Source organism: Pithys albifrons, chromosome 3 (genome assembly GCF_047495875.1).
Source record: "Pithys albifrons albifrons isolate INPA30051 chromosome 3, PitAlb_v1, whole genome shotgun sequence".
NCBI classification, from domain to species: domain Eukaryota; kingdom Metazoa; phylum Chordata; class Aves; order Passeriformes; family Thamnophilidae; genus Pithys; species Pithys albifrons.
In genome coordinates, this window is record NC_092460.1 from 82,342,831 (window position 1) to 82,358,498 (window position 15,668).

At 38.5% G+C, this 15,668-nt stretch overlaps 1 long non-coding RNA gene across 1 annotated transcript; it reads left to right on the top strand.

Moving 5' to 3' along the window:
* The first annotated feature begins 14,174 nt into the window (after positions 1–14,174).
* Positions 14,175–15,429, top strand: LOC139669517 (uncharacterized). The gene is made up of 3 exons (XR_011697277.1): positions 14,175–14,253; positions 14,393–14,475; positions 15,188–15,429. It is a non-coding gene; the product is annotated as an uncharacterized lncRNA (long non-coding RNA).
* The last annotated feature ends 239 nt before the right edge of the window (positions 15,430–15,668 follow it).

The following is a 15,668-nucleotide window of genomic DNA, read 5'->3' on the forward strand; positions in this document are numbered from 1 at the left end:
AGTCAACTCATAATTTGAGTTGAAGGTTAACCTTTTATTTTTTTTTAAAAGTAGGTGAATCTTTGCCAGTACGTAAACCCTAAACCTTTGGTTTTTTGTTTTTGTTTTTTTTTTTTAATTATGTTCCAGAATTGCAAATCATGTACAGTAGCAGACTTACTCCATTGTCTTTTGGTACATTTGGTTTAAAATCCATACCTGTCTACATACAGTTTTGCAGTCTTAGCTTTCTGTATGTTTTTCATTACAGAATATTCTTTGGAAACAAGTCTCTCAACTATAGAAAACTCCAAGATGGAATTTTCACAAGAACAGGATATTTAGTATCATGCACTATAACTGCTGAACACTGAAAAAAATCTCTTCTTTGTATCTATTGTTACAATCACACAGTATAAATCCCTGATCACTTAATGTCTATAAGTCTAGAAAATGGTGGGATGATTACTGAGTTAAAAAATCAATAATATGCAGCTGTAAAAATAATTTTAGTATTTCTCATACTAATTGCCTTCTTAGAGTTCCATAGTCTATTTCCTGGGAAATTTAGCAAGCAGAAGGAGCAGGAATTGCATCCATAAAAAGAAACAAAAATAAAGGACACTTCAATTAGTCTCCTACATGAAATTACATTTTGATGTCCCTGATTCATGTGCTTGAGATCATTGTACTTCTAGTGGATTTTTGTTGGTGATGTTCATGGATTGCAAATGAACAGAAACAGAACAAATGCCAAACATTACTATAATGCGTGAGGATTTTCTAAGGGGATGTATCTAAGGGAAATACTGGGTTGTTTTTAACTGCTAAGCAGTATAATCAATCTATATCCTCAAACCTGCAGGGGAATAGACAGATCCAACAATAAATTTAAGAGTTTTCATATTTTCAGTGTCTCAGCTGGAAATCCACCCATGTAACAGAGAAAAGCAATTAAACCTTTTTTTTATTAAAACGATTGCACAATTTCATGTTGTAATGATTTTGATTAGAAAAACATCTACTCATAGAGTTTAAATGCTTATAAATCAATGGAGTTTTAAATCAGAAAGTTAACATCTCTGCAGGTGACAGTGAGTCCGACTGCATATAAAGTATATGCAGTTGAGAGACACACATAGTTCACAACAGCAGCATTGACTGATTTTTTTCTTTATTTTACTATCAAGGCATTGTAAATGTCTTTTGGGAATTAGAATAAAAATAGCCAGGAATTAGGAATTTTCCAGTTACTCTCATATCAGTTATATAGAAGTATATTGAGCTGGTTTTGTTATACTGAAAAAAGTACCATCCCAGCTAACTGTCAGCAAACAACTGTGGATATAAACCTTTACCTCTTGGAGGCTATTTCTGTTTCTCATAAAATATTGCTGTTGAAGCCTCATTGTCACTGTCACCTACTCAACCCCAAATGCCAGAATGTAAACTCTCCCTGTTCTGTGAGGCTGTGTCATAATGTGTTCAGTTCAGTATAATTCTCTGTACAAAGGACATGAACTCCTGATCTGACCCAGATTTCTTCTTGAGTACACTACAAGAACTTATTAACCTGTGTCCTCCGGCACCAGCTCGTGTCTTGGGAGTGGTCATCTGTTCTGACTCTCCAACCTCTAGGAAAGATCATCTGCGGAGTCAGCACTCAAATTTTATAGGGAACTTCACCTCCTGGGATAAGGATCTTGACTAGTTTACCCATCAACAACCCAAGAGCCTGTTTTGAATTTGCTTAGGCTGACATATTGACAATTCCTAAATAAAGCAGGACAGGAATTGTTTTGTAGCTCTGAGATTGTGTCCTGTCTCACATTGTACAGACTTTCCCTCTTCCCAAACACAGCTGTCACAAATCTTTAGGAATAGTCTCTGACATGTGCAGCACATTCAAACTATGTCCAAACATAACTGGAAAGAGCAGTAGTTTACATAAGTCAAATTTGTGTTAGGGACTGTACTGGTCTTAAACAGTATGGAGGTTTGTGAGCTATGGACTCTTTACCAGTAGATAGCCACAGAGCCTACGCTCAGTTCTGCTGCTATTTCAATAGATGTCTGTGTGAATGGGCACCTATGTGGTTCTGCTCCCAACATGCTTAAATAATGAGAGTTTAAACAGAGCTCCAGAGACCTCAGCTGGGCAAAGCCTCTATGTGCTGGGCCCCAGGAACTGTAGGACGTGCCCAGCTCTCTTTCCCCTTCATGGCTGGGTGCTGAGCAGACCTTCTATCACCATGCTGGAAGTGTTAGGCCTTGTCACTGCTTCACACCTGTTTGGTTCAGAAAGTAAACATTTCTTTGTCATTGGTTTTCTTTTTTTTTTTCCCCCCTCCTCTCTTGCTGCATGTTTCTCAGTGGGGTTGTTTTTTATTTTCACATTTGTATATATCTGTGTTATATCGTATTCTGTTTTTAATTTTCTCTCTTCTGTGTAAATATAAAAAGCTTGCTATTGTAAGTGTTTTCCCCTTCCTTTCCCTCAGAGTTGTAGGGGGAATCTGACTCTATATTGGGCAGTTGGCATTTTGCCAGCTAAACCTAACACACAGTCGACTTTTACTTAAAAAATTATGAATGCCATTTCCTTAGAAAGCAAGGAGAATGTGCATTCTCAAGAAAGAACAATTCAATTTGCTGAATTTACAAGCACTTTATAAAAAGTAGAGATTTTTAAACTAATGAGTCTATTAACAATAGTGCAGAATAAAATAATGTTGAGGAACTATTTAACAAATATACATTTCATCCTTTTTCCTATGTCCAAGCTTACTGTATTTTGCTGCATTGGACCGAATGTCCCCTGGTGACTAGAGGACACTTGGTTTGATCCTGGATCACACGTTCTAACCTAATGTCATTCAGCAGATTCAAGCTCAAGCTCCCAGATCTCTGAAGTATGCCCAGTGTCCAGGTGACTGAGAAGAGCGTTCCTTGCCTGAACCAAAACATTTCTACCTTTTAGGTTAGGTTAACCTGGCCTTGGTTACCAGCTGTACAAGTGCCACGTCCTGCACTTTGGCCACAACAACCCCCTGCAGCGCTACAGGCCGGGCACAGAGTGGCTGGAAAGCAGCCAGGCAGAAAGGGACCTTGGGGTACTAATTGACAGGAAGCTCAACATGAGTCAACAGTGTGCCCAGGTGGCCAAGAAGGCCAATGGGGTCCTGTCCTGTATCAAAAATAGCATGGCCAGCAGGACCAGGGAAGTGATCCTTCCTCTGTACTCTGCATTGGTGAGGCCACACCTTGAGTATTGTGTTCAGTTCTGGGCCTCTCAGTTCAGAAAGGATATTGAGGTGCTGGAGCGGGTCCAGAGAAGAGCAACAAGGCTGGTGAAGGGAGTGGAGCACAAGCCCTATGGGGAGAGGCTGAGGGAGCTGGGGTTGTTTAGCCTGGAGAAGAGGAGGCTCAGAGGTGACCTCATCACAGTCTAGAACTACCTGAAAGGAAGTTCTAGCCAGGTGGGGGTTGGTCTCTTCTCCCAGTCACCCAGCAATAGGACAAGGAGGCACGGGCTCAAGCTCTGCCAGGGGAAATTTAAGTTGGATATCAGAAAAAAAATTATTTCTAGAGAGAGTAATCAGGCATTGGAATGGGCTGCCCAGAGAGGTGGTGGATTCACCATCCCTAGAGATTTTTAAAAGCAGATTGGATGTGGCGCTGGGTGCCATGATCTAGTAAATGGACTAGAGTTGGACCAAGGGTTGGACTTGATGATCTCGGAGGTTTTTTCCAACCCAATCGATTCTATGATTCTATTCTATGATCCTGAAGCAGTTCATAGTTCAATATCAGAACCTGGGATACTCTATTTATTTAACACTAGTTCTCAGAAGCAATATTCTAGATAATAAAACACACTGTTTCTGTCATTTGCAACTTGATTTCCTCCCCCCTCTTCCCATATAATGACTTTATGGGGCGCATATTACTAATGTGGAACCACAAAAGAAAAAGGTACTTCGCAGATGGATTTTATCCAAGATAAGGGTTATGTAAATGAATAGATTTTCTCAGACATGCATGATACATTTCATGCATGTAAATAAGGTCATGTTTAAAATTATCTAGTCAAAATTATTGTAAAGTTTATAGTTAAAACTAAAAGTAATTTGAACTTAGGCTAAAAATAAAACAAATTTAGACAAGGAAAACTCAAAGGCAAGGTCTTAAAATACCTTGAAAATCTTATTTTTTGTCCTGGATTTTCAAAACTTCAAAACATCTTGTCCATACTTGCAAATGACAGAGAACCACTTCTTTAAATAGGGGAATTGAGAAAGTGCTTTTTTTAGGTGTCTTCCAGCTCTCCTTTGTTGGATTTAGATACACAGGGTTCTTTTGAGAACTTCAGATTCAGTGTTTATCATAATAAAATCTATGAACTTTAAAGAAGTTTAAAGAAGTCAGTGAGGCTTTTCACAGTTCTAGTTTACTTAGGGGTGTATGCTTGTTCTGGAAGATGCAAGCAATATAGGTTTTTGCAGTATTCACCAAAAGCTAACAAACCAGAATCATGCAGATGTAACATGACAAATTATTCTGATTTTCCTAGTTGTAAGTATTTGGCTACTGATCTCTCCACAATGCCCAGACATTGTACTTAGTTTCATGTGTACGTAAGCCAGAATCATGCGTAGATTTCACAAAGCACTATATGTGGTCCATATGGATACCATGGGCATGGGGTTTTTACCAATATAATGATCAACTACCATAAGATAACTTTCATTCATTTCCCTCTGGAGTACATGAAATGTTGACAAAGGGAGCAGCATGTGCTGAACATTAATTGGCATCAGACAAACTCATTATTCTCTGAAAGATGTTCATCGATAGGGAACCATCTGCAATGTATTTACATACGTAACTACTGGTTTCTCTTTTAATACCTTTAATACCTGTGGATGCTTGACAAAATAGTAAGATATTCCTAATACAACTACTTTGATTATAAATCCCACTGAATAAACCAGGCACTAAAGATGTATGACTGTGAGTTAATCTAATTTTCTGAGTGTCAAATGAGTTTCTGTCAAAAACAATATGAGAGAAAAAGTAGTAAAATGTAAGAATGTTTGCTCTGGTGGTGAGAAGTCCTTCCAGATCAGAAACCTACCTCTGATTGTGACAACTAGTATATATTTAAGGAAATAATGCAAGAGCAAGGCAGTTCCTCTTCCAGCTTTTGATATTTTGAAGCTTATTGGTTTCTTTATCCAAATTATCTATGGTACCATATTTGATAGTCTGTAATAGGTCTTCTGTAACCTTCCCGACATTACTTTGCCTATATATGCTTTGTGACATGAATGAGAACCAAAGCTTTTGGTGATTTCAATTTTCTAGAAAATTTCTTTTACTTTGCATAATTAACTTCAACTATATCTACTCTTGTATTATTTTCTGAGCAAATGTGTTTGTGCCCCTGTGCCTAGTCTTGTGGATCTTATTGTGTAAATGCCGGGTCCTGCACTTTGGCCACAACAACCCCCTGCAGCGCTACAGGCTGGGCACAGAGTGGCTGGAGAGCAGCCAGGCAGAAAGGGACCTTGGAGTACTAATTGACAGGAAGCTCAACATGAGTCAACAGTGTGCCCAGGTGGCCAAGAAGGCCAATGGGGTCCTGTCCTGTATCAAAAATAGCATGGCCAGCAGGACCAGGGAAGTGATCCTTCCCCTGTACTCTGCATTGGTGAGGCCACACCTTGAGTATTGTGTTCAGTTCTGGGCCTCTCAGTTCAGAAAGGATAATGAGGTGCTGGAGCTGGTCCAGAGAAGAGCAACAAGGCTGGTGAAGGGAGTGGAGCACAAGCCCTATGGGGAGAGGCTGAGGGAGCTGGGGTTGTTTAGCCTGGAGAAGAGGAGGCTCAGAGGTGACCTCATCACTATCTAGAACTACCTGAAAGGAAGTTCTAGCCAGGTGGGGGTTGGTCTCTTCTCCCAGGCACTCAGCAATAGGACAAGGGGGCACGGGCTTAAGCTCTGCCAGGGGAAATTTAAGTTGGATATCAGAAAAAAAATTCTTTCCAGAGAGAGTAATCAGGCATTGGAATGGGCTACCCAGAGAGGTGGTGGATTCACCATCCCTGGAGATTTTTAAACGCAGATTGGACGTGGCGCTGAGTGCCATGATCTAGTAAATGGACTAGAGTTGGACCAAGGGTTGGACTTGATGATTTCGGAGGTTTTTTCCAACCCAATTGATTCTATGATTCTATGACATTCAAATTTTGTCTAGTTGGCTTCAGTTCTGTCCTTCCCATTATTGCTGGTATCCACAGTCACCCCAAACTTACTTCACTCCTTTCTAGAAAACATACGAAGTATTCCACCTTTCCCTCATGCAGATGAACCTTTGCCTGCCTGGTCTTCTCTGGCATCAGAAACCCATTTACCTAACTGTACAGCTACTCTCAGTTTGGGATTGTAGGTGAGGATTTCTCATCTACAATTAGCAGAGTTTCATAGTTTATTAGTAAAGAATTCTTCCTGTTAAGTGTGCTTAATTTTGTTTTCATCCTCAAAGCATAGAATCCCTTAATAGTGAATTTTCAAATGAAACCTACTATTTATGAGATTTTATAATTAATTGATAGTGAGAAAAGAATTTATAACCACATTTTTTGGGAATACAAAATACCTCTTTTTTTACTTGTCTTAGTATGGACAATTTCTACTGTAATTTCATGCCAGACATGGGTAGATATGGTACAAATCATATAGGAGGGTCATGTTGACATTTATTGACATCCTAGTTTATTGGATAGTTGGAAGAAAATTGTTACTACTGAAAAATTACTCCAGGGCTGGCTAGCATGCTATTTTTGTTGTCCCTCAAAGAAATGATATATGACATCCAATGTTCAATTCTATTGATTAGTTAAAACTATTATAAATTTCACTTTTGCTGTTTAAAAAAAGTGTAAACCCTGTACAGTTCATCGTTTCTGTCCATTTTTACAAAATATCTAATGGTCCCTGAGAAGAAAAAAAATCTGAAGATGCTTTCAGAATCTTTTCTTTTATTGTCCTGATGCTCAAAACCTATTCATAGAAATTTTCTGGAGAAGGAGCTGTAGAGAAAAGTGAAAAATCCCTGTCAATGTGCATTACTTACTGTGATTGTACAGTGCTAATGAAACAAATTAGATACTGACAAATACTACAGATGCAATGATGAGCTACATGGCAGAGTTCACACTGTAAAAAGCATATCTTAATTAGCAATGTGGGTACACTAACTGCACTTGATGGGCTTGGAATGCTTATATTTGCCTACTGTTAAAAAGAGTGCATTGTCACTTACTACTTGTGACTTTAATGTGAGTGGAACTTTTTTTTCCTGGTTTAATATGGTCTAGGTCAGACATCATGTGGTTCACACTGCAGCTGCAACAGAAATTTTGGTGATCTAAAGAAGGAGAAAAATAGGCATAGGAATCAGAACTTCAGTTGTTTGCAGTGCCATATTGCAATGATTTTTGTGCCTGTGGAACTACAGCTCCGCAGTAGATCCTCATTTCACTGGAAATCTCTAATACCTAAGTTTCTAAACAAAATAACACTTATGGCATATCACTTCCACACAGCTTAACAGGAAAAGTATTTTAACACTATTTCATTTAAGTTTGGGATGATAATACAAAATAACTAACATAACAGTTTTCAAAGTTCAGATATATCCTTTGAACCAAAAAAGTGCAAGGTGGTCTTGGGAAGTGGTTTTTTTTTGGTCTTGCACACATGTGTCCTAGAGTCATGTCATGGTGTTAGTATAATGCTGAATCTTGTCTCCAGTCAATACTGACATTATGGAAAGAGGTATTTTGTCCTAGACTTGTAGGAACAATCACAACGTGTTGGAGATGTTCTTTAATTAGGTCATAACTTTGTCAGTCTAACTTTCCTGGGGATCACCTCCCAGTGTTGCTTAGAATATAGGTCTTTGTTTCTGTCTTGCACATTTCCATTTCTGAGCAGGAGGGGGCTGGGCAGCTGTCAGTCTTCACCACTCTAAACCCAATTTCAGTTCTTTATTTTGACCGCTATAGTCTTCCCATCTATAGAGGTTAAGAGGTGAGAAAAAAAAAAGTGGTTATTATTTCATTTTTCGTTGTGAAGTGGGAAGTGTTGCTGCATACTGTTGTTTTTGTCTGAATATCAATGAGCTGTTAGAAAGAATTGTTGCTTTAACCCAAACTCACCTGTTTTAATGCATGTAATTAAATAATGAATATTTAATGGAAATAGTTAATAGTTAATGGGAATTAAACTACTACAAAAATGCTGGATTTTCTTACTCAGGATAAAATACAGATGGTGATTTCTGCTCGTCTCCATTACTTCTTTGAATGTTTCTAAAACTACCTTTGACAAGAGTGCTGATGAGAAAATATTTTTGCACAATTTTTAATGGAATCTAAAAATCAGAACATTCAAGACTTAAAAAAAAATTATCCTTATAGATTTCTTATCCCATGTATCTGCTCTTCAGGAAAACTCAATACAAGTCAAAATGCCTGATCCTAGAGAAATATATGGGTCCAATTCCTTCTTAGATGAGACTAGAAGGCAGAGGTTTGGTTTAGAGTTTGAAGAGGCTTTTCAATTTTCTTACTGCAAATTATTAGAATAAGTGATTGTCAAAAGGCTCATTGTTGGAATACAAGTAAGAAGAATATTTTTGTGACCATACCTACTCTTGCTTTGAATATTTTTTATTAGTGTGTGCATTTCTATGAAATGAAACTAATAGGGTGGGTGTTGAGAAATATTTCTTTCTGGAAAACAAAAGAAATAAATTTACTTGTGCAGTTTGAATCTTGGGGGTAGAAGCCTTGAAGAACTTTTGCAACCAAGAAGGTTGTTGATGATAGTATTTGTTTTTGGTGGTGGTTGTGAGAAGCTTTGTCACTACTCTTGTATTTAAATTACAAAGTAAAACTGGATTTGCATTAAAATATAATTTTAGTTTGACTGTTACATGCCTCTTTATAGACTGTGGGATTTAATGATATCTCTTTTCTCCTTGAAACACAGAAAGATTCTGTTGTGTCAAATTTTGTCCTGAAGTTAATGTGAATTCTCTATTAATCAACTGAGTTTGAAGAATATAGCAGGTATTTTGTTAAATGGGATTTTTTTTCTAAAGCCAGTGAACATAAATTCAGACATGATAAATAATTTCCTATTTATAATATTAAGTGAGGAGCCAGTGTGGATAATTTCTATAAATTATAAGAAATTCTGTGTCACTAAATTACAAGTTATATTGAATTTCCAAAATACAGACACTTCAGTGAATTGAAAACTCAGTGAACTGGACTTTTGACAAAACTTTGGTTTTCATGAGAAAATGGTTTTTATATGGCTCATATAATGGAATTCTTATGTTGGATTTTTTCGATATTCAAGAAAACAAATCCTGATGGTTATGGACAGGACAGTCAGCACTTCTGCTGGAAAATATATTATTTAAAGGACATATGCATTGATCATCTATGATGACCTTCACTGAGTCATGCCAAATCAAGAGACGCTTTCCCCTTGCATTGGCATCAGAAAATCATAGAATCATAGGATGATTTGGCTTGGAAAGGACCTTAAAAATGTTCTAGTTCCAACACTTCTGCCATGGGCAGAGACTCCTTTCACTAGAGCAGGTTGCTCAGAGCTCCATACAGCCTGGCCTTGAACATTTCCAAGGATGAGGCTTCCATGACTTCTCTAAGCAACCCATGCCAGTGCCTCTCCACCCTTATAGAAAAAACCCTCCTCCTAATGTCTAATCTCATTTGAATTCATTCCCCCTTGCCCTGTCACTACATGCCTTTGTAAAAGTCCCTCTCCATCTTTCTTGTAGTCCAGAAGCATTATGAGTATCAGTTGTAAAATTGTTTTTATGAATAGATTGCAACAGTAGTATGTGCATGTACAGAATGTTCACAGATTAATTTTATCAACAATGAAGCAATGCGGTAGGCAGAAAGCTGAGACACCACTAATTTTGCATTGAAGCTCAAAGGTTATACCTGAGAACATCAATGGCCTGAGAAATTTCCACTCATTTGGTGTTTATGTATCAAAAGTGGTATTTGAACAAACAACTCAGAAAAGTATGTGCTGCCCTTGCTGCCGGGATATGAAGCCCTGTGCTAGCTAAGCTGATTCTTTGTCAGGAAGCAAGGGCATACTGCTGTCTTCTAATCCTGCTGACATTTAAGAACCAGCCTGCTGTGCCCTTCCTGAGTGTAAAGAAACAGGCAGAGTTTTGCTACACCACTTCCACTTCCAAGGATGTACTTCTCCTAAGGGATAGAATGATGGACTTTACTTCACACAGAGAGTAACCTGCCTACATCACTCCAAATCTGTTCTGGATTTAAATAATATTTTTTTAAAAGTCAACAAAAATGTACTTTCATTTAATTAGCTTTTTCTCATTACTTGTAATGCTATAGAAAGCTCAGAAGCAAAGACAAATCCCAGTGCCTGTATATCCTGATGACATTCCACAGGGAAGGCTTAGCTGCACCAGTGCTTTGCTGCCCTGGCAGCGCTCTTGTGGATTCGGCAACATGAACAATAAGGTCACTGACAGTCTTTCAAGCTCTTCAAGGGCCTCTATCCTAACCTTTTCCACAGGCTATATCTTCCTGTTTGCTATTTGCAAGAGGCCAGACAGCAATCTTTTATCATACACATGCTTCCTTCTTCCTACTGAACCTTGGGAGCTGTAAAGTTTTGATAGAAGGAGTATTTGATCTACGCAGCATAAGTAGGACTAGAGATTAAAGAATCTGAATTGTGGTTTGAGCTGCATATCTTCTACACCTGGCTCTTTAGGGTAGAGATGATAATGCCAGTTAGGCCTGAGGACCCAAAACCTTTGGAATAAACTTTTAAAATGTATTTTCTCTTCTGCAAAGTGAAAAAGCAACAAAGTGAAACTGTTGCTTTCTCTTTAGGGAGAAAAGAGCAGACAATGAGCATGGTTGGGTATATTTCTTTTCTGCAGTAGTATCTGTCTTCCTACAACATCTTACCCATGCCTATGTTGCTCCAATTCTTTACAGTACTTCTCTCCTTTTTTTCATAAGATTCTTCACCTTCCTTCTCCCTTTCTTATAGGAAATCCAACATGATGAATAGCAATAGCTATCGCACCCATTCCATTTGAACTCCCTCCACATGACGCGTAGCTGCTGAAATGGCCACTGTCCCAGGAAGCCATGAATTTTACCAGGTGTAGTTAGAAATATATACTGTCTTATTAGAGGGTTTTCTGACTGGGATATAGTTGAGGCAGATCAAACAGTGTTCTGTGCCTCCCAGGTGCTGGGGAGACAAATGCATTGCTTTTAAATTCATGCATAGGCAAGTTATGTAGGTCTGTGCTAGACTGATGGCTAGTTGATGTACTGATATGTAAAGGACTGAAAGGTGAGATACCTAGTCCTTTGTTCAAAGGGAAATTAGTGGTTGAAAACCTGTGGAACTGAGCATGGGTGGAGATGGTCTTCTCAACTGAGGAGCTGGAACAACAAATTTGGAATAAGGTATAAGCTCTTAGAGCCATGCACTGCCAAAGGACAAATATCAAGCTTCAAAATAATTTTGATCAGTGGCCATCCTCACACGGTTTTGGTTAAGGACAGCATGTTCAGTTCTGCAGTTGATTTACCATCAAGAGTGTTTTGTGATAAGTTTGCAAACAACTTGCAAACAACTTACAAACAAAGCAACCATAACAATTAGCATGTGTACTTTTCTACTCAACATATCACATATTCTGGAACATATTACTGTAATCTCTTAGAAAGGAATTATTTTGAAAGTTTTAATGATGTTTTTGAGGATACTGAGATTGCATTGAGGGTCTCTAAAGAAGAAAAAATGCTTAAATGACTAATGTTTGTGAATATCTCTAGAATTCTTTTTTGAGACTGAATGGATATTTTTCCATTTTGCACCAGAGTCCTCTAAGTTTTCAGTGTAAAAATGCTAATTTAAACAAAAGTAGTACTGAACATGCACTTTAAGTGTTGCAGTAGTGTACCTGCACACAAAAACTAAGGAACTTGCATTTGGTTGCCTGTCAAATGTACAGATATTACATGTTTTAAATAGTGAGTCTGCTCTGCTTTTTCACCCTCAGATCATAGACTCTTGGCAAATATATTTCTATTACAAATTTGCAGAAAGTTAGCTCTCCTCTAGATTGTTTCTCTTCCTCAGTTATGCTGATTTTTCTGGGCCCTCTGTGAAAGACATCACTAAGGATTTTGATGTAGACTCACAGTATGCTTCCTACCACTTAAAGAGAGTATATGTATAGCTGGGCATCTGGCTTCTTAAGCTTCAGGCTGATTCCTTACCTTAATTTTGATGTGTGATTAAGTTCATTGTGGGGATTAGAGATTTTCCAGTTGCACATTTCAATCCAGATGAACACAATTCATGAAACAGAAATGATACTAAAAATAATGCAGTTTTTTGTTTGGGAGTTTTTTGATCCCCCAGGAGGAGCAGAAGAGGAATTATCTTACTCTCTGCTCCCATTCTTGCACAATGGAATAGTTGAAGTGATAGTTCTTTCATTCAAAAAAAAGAGCTGACCTGTCACTTACTGCACATTAAGAATTACTTAGGACCTTTGCTCCAGTCACATCCAAGTAACGTAATGCTCTTTTTTTTTTTTTATAAACCCAAGGCGATTTGAAGTCTGGTTTACTGGCCATTAGATACTGCAATGAGCCCTTAGACCTGATTTCGAGATATAAAACTTGTACCAATCAGAAACAAACCTTAGTCAGCATTTTTGCAATGTTTTCAAAGAATAATGAAACAGCTTCATTACAAAAGCTTACTTATTTTTATTGAGGAAAAGGAAGAACAAAATATTTTTAGACAGTGCCATTCGGACAAGAACTGAGCGCTTCCTAGTGATTTCCTCTGTATGTAAACTGATAAATATTTCAGCCTAAATTATGCTATTCAAAAGTAAATGTCTTCATACCAAATAACCTAGGGCTTCATCCCTGTAAAGCTGTTATTTTTTAAAAGAGCTATCATTTGGAAGAAAGACTGAATTGGCAGTTTATCCACAGAAGTGCTTACTTTGTGTCTCTCAGTGAGGTAGAATCTGATACATTGCTATAACATGACATAATATAGACATTCATAATGTGGTGAGGTAGCTTAAAAAACTTGAGGCAGAGGCTTTTCTGATTCTTCCTGGAATTTATTTGCATCATCTGAATAAGCATATTGCTTCAAAAGGAGCCTGTGTGTACAACGCTTAGGGGCAAAAAGGAAGCACACCTACATATAAAGGAATGAAACAAATACAATAAATAAGTGCAAATGAAATCTTAATAGCCTAATTAAATGAAAAATATTAATTAAATTTTCTAAAATTGTTTGTAATTATAACAAAGAAATCCATGGGGAAACCCCCCAATTATAGTTATGTACATTCTTAGTTTGTACCCCTCATCATGGTGTTATGCTCCTGATTCCTCTGCTGCTTTGGTCCTAAGGTTGCTGTTCCTTCACTGAAAAAAATATGGTTTTCTTGTTACCAGTTTCTTCTTTCTCATTCTAGAGTCCACTTGGAGTAATTTTAAATGTTTATTGATGGGCTTTCAGAACTTTTGTCTTTCTTCACTGTTCTGCAGCTGCATGTTACACCTGAATTTACTATGAATGGCACTATGGTCCTTGTTATGTTAGGTACTATGTGTTTACTCTGTTAATTTGAAAACTAGTTTTGTCCAGCTCCAGGTTTGTATTTCTGTTAACTGACCACTGGAAAATTGGTTATAGTCATGAGGTTTCCAATGTCAAGCCCATGTTCCACTTCTTATCACCTTATCTCCATTTTGTTAAATTGCTAGGTAAATAGCTCACCAGTTTAAAATAATTTTTATATCAAGAAAGAGTGAAAAATGCTCTATTGAAATTCTTGATAGTTACCATTTTTAACTCAATTTTTACTAACTGCCAAAAGAGTTGACTAGGTTTGAAGTGATATCACTTTGAGTTGGTTTTTCCTGCTCAGCAACACCAAGAATATTTGTGGATTTTTTTACTACACAATGAAATAGGAAAAGGAAATAACAATTAAACTTTTTGTTTTGACACTTTCTCTATTATTTTCTTGGTTGCATGAGCAAAAACACAGTTGCAGAGTGAAAAGCAGTTTGGGCTCTTCTCTCAGAACAGATTGCTGTTGTAGTTTGGAATTATCATGTAAGTATCTCCCCTGCCACTAACTACCCATGCCATTAATTAACAAAGGAAGTAGTTAACTGCTACCATCTTCTTCTTGATCGCTTGGGTGGGGGGCAGGTTGTCTCTTTTGTTTTTGGGAACATTTTTCATTTTTTAGCTCGGTGGAACGAAGGAGCGGGGTGTGTGCTACTGAGGAGGGAAGACCTTTTCTCCTGCTCCTCCTGCTGCTGCTGCTTCTTGGTGAGCTGCTTCTTTTCTCCTTGCCACGGCTGTTCTGGTTTCTGCATTTGGGGCCGCAGTCTCTGCTCCAGTCTCACTGCCACTTGCAGCGTCACAGCCTGCCCGCCCCGGCTGGGGCAGTGTCACGACCCGCTCCTGGGCAGGGGATGGGGGCAACCTAGATTGTTATTAATAATTCCCTTTGGAGTGGATTAAGGTGAAATGACACCATATAATTGGTGTTTATTTAACAATTCCGTGTAGTGTGACATAGAAAATAACCTTAGTGTGGGGGGGGAAGATGCATAGGGGGAAGAAAGACAGAAGAGTCCAGAACAGCAAGGAAAAAGAAGAGATGAGAGAAGGTGAGAATGGAAAGGTTACATAGTCACCGCCCTAGGGATCCAGCATTGAATCTCAGCAGTCCTGCAGGCGGCGGGGGCGAAGAACAGAACCCAAATTCCCAAAGTTACCAGTCCATTTTTATACCCTCAGCATGCCCTTTGCACCTCCCCTGAGGCAGGGGGTTGTTTTCCATGAAGCAGTGTCGCCAGACAGGCTGTGAACCCCCATAGGGCAGGGCAACGGCTCTTCTTGCCTCTTCAGGGCTTGACACCTTTAGCACCAGAGGAAGGGATGGGCCCAACTGCCCATCAGGGGTATAATGCAAAAGTCAAAAGCTTGCAAAGTCTCTTAGAATGCATAAATCATTAACCGTTTCAGTCTCTGACAGGCAGTGACCTGGGAGAGAGAAGTTGCAGCTGCTTTCCAGGACACGTGGCGGTTCCCCACTTCCAGTTTTCCTTCTTCATTTGGGACAAGAGACACAGAGGGAGAGACAGAATTCATCTGGCAGCTCACCCTGCAGCCAGCCGGGCTGTGAGACTGATACTGCCCATAAGTATAACTTTTCTCCAGGAGGAAACCTGCTGGTTTGGGGGGTGGTTGTTGTTTTGTTGGTTTTTTTCTTGTAGTGTTGGGGAAGCAGTTTGCTCTGGTGTGTTTACAGTTATATCTATACCTACAGATGTATAAATATACATATATATATATAATTTTTTGAGATATAGATATATATATATAGCAGTTAAGAACAGTTATCCTTCTTGTATCCATTGTCTGATTAAAGTTCCTTTTCTTACATTTGATAAAGAGTGGAGTGATTATTGTGGAGGAAACCCCCTCTTCCGCTTGTGGGTAAACATTTTGGGTTT